Source organism: Heteronotia binoei, chromosome 12, assembly GCF_032191835.1.
Source record: "Heteronotia binoei isolate CCM8104 ecotype False Entrance Well chromosome 12, APGP_CSIRO_Hbin_v1, whole genome shotgun sequence".
Taxonomy (NCBI): domain Eukaryota; kingdom Metazoa; phylum Chordata; class Lepidosauria; order Squamata; family Gekkonidae; genus Heteronotia; species Heteronotia binoei.
The window spans coordinates 47,518,391-47,526,332 of NC_083234.1; the positions used below are offsets into that span (position 1 = coordinate 47,518,391).

At 40.9% G+C, this 7,942-nt stretch overlaps 1 long non-coding RNA gene across 1 annotated transcript; it reads right to left on the reverse strand.

The window, feature by feature from the left end:
* Window positions 1-2,506: 2,506 nt before the first annotated feature.
* LOC132580800 (uncharacterized) lies at window positions 2,507-4,434 on the reverse strand. Its single transcript, XR_009556084.1, has 2 exons — window positions 4,161-4,434; window positions 2,507-3,462 (listed from the first exon to the last, which is right to left on the reverse strand). It is a non-coding gene; the product is annotated as an uncharacterized LOC132580800 (long non-coding RNA).
* Between the last annotated feature and the right edge of the window lie 3,508 nt (window positions 4,435-7,942).

The following is a 7,942-nucleotide window of genomic DNA, read 5'->3' on the forward strand; positions in this document are numbered from 1 at the left end:
GCTTATTTCTGCTATTGACAAATACAGAAAGCATTGTGCAAGCAGACATTAGCAAACCTGCTCAGACTGCCCGAAAAAGAGACTAGCTGAGCATTTCTCAGAGCAGGATCCAAGACCACAGGGCACTACTGAGGGTACTCCAGAGATTTTGAAAGTTCCTTTTAAAGGACAGGAAATAAACTTTTCTTGTGCCCTTCTAGCAGCATGAGAACAGGGGAAGGGGATAGGACAGGCTTCTCTTTTTGAAGAATGGAAGCTCCCAAGCTAGCAGCACCTGCACTCACCTAGCTTCCAGACCCAGACTCCTTTAGAGCTGATGGCCTCTGGGAACCCCCAGATTGGCTGTAAGGAGCTATCTGGTTGAGTGTAATTCCTAACAAAGTCATCATACTAAAACCGAACGGCTTTAATTTTATTTTTTCATTTATATCCTGCCCTATCCCGCAAGCGGGCTTTATTTTTCAAGGCAAAGGATTTCAGGTGGGAGACAAGCGAGAGACACTGTGTGCCCCAGGTCAAATTGAATACTGGAAATGTGTTTGTATAATGCTAGTTTTTCCCCTGTGAGCAGCTCTGAAATTCAAATACATGAAGCTGCCTTACAGTAAAGCAGACCAGTGGTCAGTATTTTCAACACAGATGGGCAGCAGCTTTCCAGTAGCTCTCACCTACCATCTTCTCCTTTTAGCTGAAGATGCCAAGGATTCAACCTGCAACCTCCACATGTCAAGCAGATCCTCTACCACTGAGCCACAAGTTTTTCCCCATCACTATTCAGCTGATGCCCAGGAAGTGTCTAGCTGTTTCCAATGCAGAGTCTCTTCCAATCGAGCTGAGATTGATTAGAACTTGGAACAGGACCTGTTGAGTTGTGGCTCTGCAGAATCAGCCACCCCTAAGACTCAACCTCTAGGTCATGAACAGACAGTACAAGAATTTTTCTTAAATGCATTTTAAAGTGTAGATAAGGGGCTCACTGAGAATGCAAATGACAGAGGTCTGCATTGGGCGTGGGTGGAAAGAGGTGAATTGTGGATGGCAGTAAAGGAGGAGATAGACTGGGAAGAAAATGTGCGTACTGTTGATAGGCAGATATTGGACCACTCCCCAGTGGAACACAAACTTTTTTCAGATGTAGTTATTAAAGCTTTCATCACCAATTAGAAAACAAAGCTACAAAGATCAGGATCAGTTGCCACTCTTGCCTAAAGGGCTTGATGTTTGTGCAGTGCAGCTATGCGTGTTGGACACTGCATTTTCTCAAGACACATCACTTGTTTGCAACCTTGTGGCTAAGCATGAGGTAGGGGGACTCTGATTGAAGCCCTAAGCCTGTAAACTGCAACCCTCAGATGTATTGAATGTTTAGCTTTGAAGTAAGGAGCCCTGGTTGTGAGGAAGAGATGAGGTTTGAAGTCTCCAAATTAAAAGCAAGGGTTGAGCAAAATTTTCTGCATCACAAATCAGCAGTAGAACTGGGTTTGGAGCTAAGACACTGAAAGGGTTAACACAAAATTGAGTTTTTGGCTTCTCATGTAGCTGTCCAAGGTACTGCATTTGGCAGGTATTTATAAAGAGAATGGAATCACTGCAAACTACACAATGTCCAGTTCAAATGTTGCTTTGGTCATCAACATACTTGCAGGCCTAAGGCAAGCTGTCAGCTTTACAGTTTGCAAAATGTGGATAATACTCCAACCTCCCATGTGGTCTTCAATGAAAAAAGAAATGCATGGTGAGTGCTCTGAATAGGTAAATGTATTTTGAGTCCTTGTATCAATTGAAGGAGGGAAAAGATTTTCAGGGGTGGAGGCAGCACAAGACCTGAAGCAAAAGTTGAGCAAAAAGTGTCTTGGATTTTTTTTTAAGAACTACAGGAATTTACAGCATCACTTGAACCAAGAGATGCCACAGATTAAACCAGGCGCATTCTGTTTTTTAAAACAGATGCTCTTTCACTGAGCCATGACCTAATAGTCTTTAAAAGAAAATGAAACATTTAAAAAAAAATTGGGGGATTTAAAAATCTATATTTACATTTCAGTCAGCCCTGATACTGTCCCAAGATCTTTTCTGAAGCCTCTTCCCCTTCCTAATGCATCCTTCAGTTATTTTGTAAGAAGCTGTTCCAAATGTGAAAAGCACCTGAAGTTAGATGAGCAGTTTTAAGGAGCACAGCTTTATCTAAGGTGGCACCCAAAGGAAAGTTCTCACAAGCTGTTTTTATCTTAGAGAAGACTACTGAGCCCCTTTATATTTCCAGAAAGGCTGGAGTGAGCTCACAAAGCTAAGTTTTAATGCTGAGTCTTATGCATTTTAATATCATGCTCTATTGGTGGTGGTTTTAGTGTCATGTATTATTATGAAAGGAAAGCAGGTTTTCTAGTTTTTGAGGTACTACTGTCAGTGATACACAGTATCAAAGACCACATATGTATATTCCCAATTTACCAGCATCACAACTTTTGGAGGGGGGAAAAACAAGCACTGTAATCCAGTTGCAAAGTTGCATCTATGTCAGCTTTTATTTATACTGAACAGCTTTTAAAAATACAGAATAAAATAGCTTTTATCTACTATTATTCACAACATCTGGTCCAAATATTAACATATTCTTAAATATTTCAACGTTTAATAAAGCAATGTTAGAAAAAAACCCAAAAAAATTCATAAAAATCTCAAGGAAAGAATTACACATCTCAAAGTAAAAACCCAACTTGGTATGTAACATGAGACTGTGTAGTCAAAGTCATTCACAAAACTCATGGGAAAAAATTACCCCTACTGTCTAAAAACAGTCAAGTTTGTTACATCAAAAGTTGTTGTGAAGAGGCCAAAACAAAAAGTACAGTATAGTTTGGATTGGCAAGATGATTTATTTGGAAAGATGCCAAACAATAACACAAGGCAATTCTCTGCTATCAAATATGTACTGATGACTAATCACAGCCACAATAAAATAATAACCAGACAGGAATGTTTTGGATGTTGCCAAAGATGAATTCTCAATACTTAAAGCAGCCCAGCACTACTACGGTGTAGAGAGAGAGAGAGACCAAACAATGGGCAGAAGCTAAATACTGGCTAATACGTGGCCTCCTCAAAGCATGAAGGACAAAGGATCTAGCGCCGCAAAAGGTGAAGCCCCAGCATATTTGCTGTCCTCTGTCCAGGCCTGTTAAGAAATGTTGAGTGAGAAGCTTTATATGCAACATGCACCATGCGAAGACACAAAACCTTTGAGTATATATTTTCTGCAGGGACTTGCTCCCCCATGCTGCTTCCTCCTGGTGGTTAATGACTTAATGTTTTAGGTCAAGGCCACTGACAAGAAAAAAGAAAAAGCTTTTATTTTTTGTGCTGGTCTGTCATTCATATTGAGATGCTTTGGAATGCAAGTGAACATCCAATGGCAAAGGGCTGCTTTCCTGTGTTAAGAGTTTATCGCCAAAGAGTACCTCCCTGCTGAGTCTCAACTAGGGGTGTGCAAAAAAAAAAAAATCAGTATTTTTCTGATTCAGGTATATTGGAACCCCCCCCCCCCTCAAAAATTGGTATTCCCTGATATTCCTGAATCCCAATACTAGTATGGTATTGAGATTCAGGAAATATTCAGGATTGCTGATTTTTTTTCCTGCTCCATTATATCCTGTGGAGACCATTATAGTCAATGGTCCCCATAGGCTTCAATGGAGAATCAATCCATGGGAATCTGGGGTTGACAGGGTGTTTTGCAGTAGAGGCACCAAATTTGCAGCATAGCTGCTTATGCCTGTAATCAAAAAAAGCCCCCCCCCCCGCCAATTTTAACAAAAAATGGACGAGTGGGTCCAATTCTATGGCTCCCAGAAGGAGGTGCCCTCACCCTCCATTTTTTCCAGTAGAGGGGGAGGGGGATGCCTTCTCCACACCATGGCACAACTCCGCACCAAGTGAACTCCAAAGGTGTTTAAAAGAACTGCAGAGTTAATTCAAAAGGCATTTAAAGGGACTGAGAGCACTTTAAATGCCCTGTAATTGTGGCTATCAAGTGGCCCCAAAAATCCTGAATATTTTTGGATAGCCAAATCACTAACCCCCTCAGTGACAGGCTGAGAAAATACTCAATACCAATAAGATATTTATTGGGTATTTTTTGGCTCAGTTTATACTGAGCACACACTCCTGGACTGAACACTTGTCATCAGAACATTTTACATGTGTTCTTTGCTCCAACTGGTATGCACAACTTCAACAGAGGTGAGAGTCAATTGTGAAGAGAGTCTGACCTCATATCTACAGCAAAGGTGGAGGGATCCTCTGGGGAGCTCAGAGCCAGATTTTAAATGGGTCAGTAGGTTAAAAAAATCTTATGTACAAACTGCGTACCTCAAGCATTCTGACACATGCCTACAAGCAAGCTATGTCACTCCTCTTCTGGCAAGGAAAAACAGCCCACTCCTTCCTTGGAATAAAACTATTTAAAAAAATCGCACAGCAGCAGGTGAGCAAAAGGTGTAACTCAACAGTTTCTAATACCATACCTTTCCTACCACTGTGCTCTCTCCTATTCACACCTCACCAAGCCCTATGCTTGGTAACCCCATACGTCACTGTGATGATCAGTGTAGAGATAAAAGTGAGGTGGAAACGAAGGGCGAGGGAAGAGAGTTGCAAGCTTGTAGGTCAGAGATTCTCCACCATTCAGCTGTTATGTTGGAAGCAGCCTAAAATCATACAACTGGAAGTTGGCACTTCACAGATGGCAGAAATTCACAGTCTAGTTTATTTCACCAGTAAGAAGCTGATACATTTTGGTCTGACTGCTGAATCTCACAATTAATTAACATCTCTGGTAGCATATCTGGTTCTCAATCAAAGCTGGCCCAAGGTGTTATGGTGCCTAAAGCCAAAGGTATTTCCCCTTCCACACACACCCTAATTAACCTGGGCTGCAATCTATTGGGAAATTCTCTTACACATGCCTCAGTTGAAACAGATGGGGGGCTGCACAAAAGCACTGCAGTTAATGTTTGCAAGGCTTACACTGCAGAACTTCCCCAAGAATTGCACCTTATTAATCAGAACCTGTCTCCCATGCTGCCACCTGACTGGTGGCCAGAAGCCAAATCCACCAACCAAGGAGACTGCACACCTTGTCTTGTAAGCTGAGTCAGCTCCATTCTAAACTTTTTCTTTTGCAGCTACTGAAAGCTCCATTGCCGGCACCACATGTTTTAAGTAAGGAGGTGTGATCAAGAGCTCCTTTTATTTTCAGTTACTAAGATAAGCACGGGTAAATAAAGTATACACAATTGCTAGGAATTCGTCAATGAAGAAATTCTATCACCACATGACATTGTCATGACAATCATATCACTCCCACCCAGGAATTGTGGCAATTATCCTGGGAGGAAATGTTACTGGTTGGTTGGTTGTCTTTTTTTTTAAAGTTTATGGAAATAAAATACTGAAATACTCATGTACAAAGTTGCCATATTGAAAGTTAGTATTAAACGGTGTAAAACAAATTGACTGTAAATTTAAAAATGCCATCCCTGATGCAGCTTAGTCCAATTTGAATAACACATTTTGTCAACCACTGACAAAATTAGCAATGAAATATAAATTCAAGAGGCATCATTTTATAAGACACATTCAAAGTTCTTTGTCAGAGTACTTAATTTAACCAAAATATTAACACAATTTTACAGTTTACATACAAAAGCCCCCAAATTGGTTTTAGTTTGAATATACTGTTTATACATCATTTGCATGACAAAGTAATTCTATTTTGTCATGGATATTTACTGTTTTTAAGAGAAATTTGTCAGTGCTTTTTCCCCAGCCCTTCCACTGGGCATCCTCTCTAGACAGTCTGGGTTAATTTAGCGGATAGAAAAAGCCAGGCAGCTACATGCAAAGACATAATAGAAAACAGTCACAACTTTTTTTAAAACTCTCTTCCAGCTACATATAACAATAGGATACATGTAAGCATCCAGCTATTATATTATGTTAGTTCCATTCAGAGTGATAAACATTTAAAGCCCATGAATCACCAGTCAAGGTTAACACACCATTTAACCTCCAAACACCAGAATGAATTTTTACAGAGAAAGGAGGTTCCAGAATTCTCTCTGTACAAATGCAAGCAGCAGAGCAGGCCTAGACATTCTAGTGCCTGATACGGATAACACCGAATGATGAACACCCCCTTCCCCACTAACAGGATATTGGGATGACGTTCTCCTGTGGATTAGCTCTCATGGAATGAATGGAAGCTGTGTTCTTTCATTTCAGTGGTGTTTATGTGGGATAATTTCCCTGGGAGCTTGAGCCTCATGTGCTCATCTGTTATTTGGCCAGCCAAGAGCTGCTCTCTGAGGAGACTGTGCTTCAAGCTACAGTCAGCTCTAACCATCACACAGTTATAGTCTTTGATTAGCAGCTTCCTCACGGGGGGGGTGGGAATCCCCTTTTCACAAGACAAAATGGTATTCAGTTTCTCCTCTGTTTTAGAAATAGCTAACATTTTGATTGCTCTCATGATGGCTGTCTATGATGAAACACCCATGCCATTAAACCCTGTCCTATGTTGCAGACCGTGGTTGCAGTACCCTCTTGTGGTTGCTTTTGCAAGATCACAGGGCTTTGCTTTCATCACTTTGATTCTAAGTCAAAGTCCATCTTCACACAACTCTGGGATTTTTTTCCTGCAGAAACATTTTGTAAAACCAGTTTGTTTGGAAGCAATGCAAACTTTTGGCAAACCAGTTTGCCTCTGCTGCATACTGCCAGTTTGGTGCAGTTAATACTGCAAGCCTTTCAAAAGTTAGAGGAGGATCTCAGACAAAATGGGGCCTGACTCAAAAACAATTTTACATGATTTGCACTTTTAAAACCCTCATCCAGGAAGGGCAGAGAATCCCCTAAAAATATGACTTTATACCTGAGCACACATCACAACTGAAGTGAGACAAGAAATGTGAGTCGCTTCTGTGTAGTATACGAATGGGCTGTTGGTTGCATTTCACCCAGAGAGTTTTTGCAATACATACAGTCAAGCAAGGAGATGGACATTAACACAATATTAAGGTGCTTGTAACACATTGGTCCGGCCTAGGCCTCCACATAGCTCATTTAACATTGCTAGATGCAATCCACTGAGGACTTATTCTTGTCCAAGTTCTTGGGGACTTGTGCCCAAATAAACCCTGCAGCAAATCACATTCAATGACATTTTGATTCTGCATTAAGAAACAACTGGTAATTTAGCCAAGAGAGAAAAAGGGAGAAGAAAGAGTGGAGTGGGTGGAGGAGAGAAACAAGAGGCCAGCCATGATCAAAACATGCATAAATTAATTTCTGCCAATGGATGAGAGAGAGAGAGAGAAGAAAAAAAATAGGAAAAGGATGGACTTTGGCATCTGACATGATTATATAACCACTATTCAACCAAGGTGGCTGTCCTCCCCCATTTCTTTGGTTGCACTTAAAATACAAGGTGGAAAAGAGCACTATGCAGGCCCACCCTATATATATTTACACAGAAGCATGTCCCACTGTACTCAGTGGAACTTACTGCTATGTAAGTGTGCACAGAATCATTACTGTAGTGTTGTCAAAAAAACCTCACAAGTAGTTCCCAATATCGCAAGAAGTACCTCCAAAGGTTTGTGCGCCAGCCCTAATTTAACCTTTTTTGGTGGGCTTCTCGTCATTGGATTCCAAGACAGCAAACTACCGAAAGTAAGTTGAAGGGAAATTAAAATGTGGAACTAATGTGGATCCAAATCAAACCAAAATTGCACAAGGAGAATTCTGCAGAAATGGTAGGGAACATGCTGACATACAAACCACTGACTGCTTCATTTCCATTCAGCACCTTTCAATACTGATACATCATGGCTCTTTGCTGCCTTTTCCCAACCCAAAAAAGCTTCAAAGATAAAATAAAGGC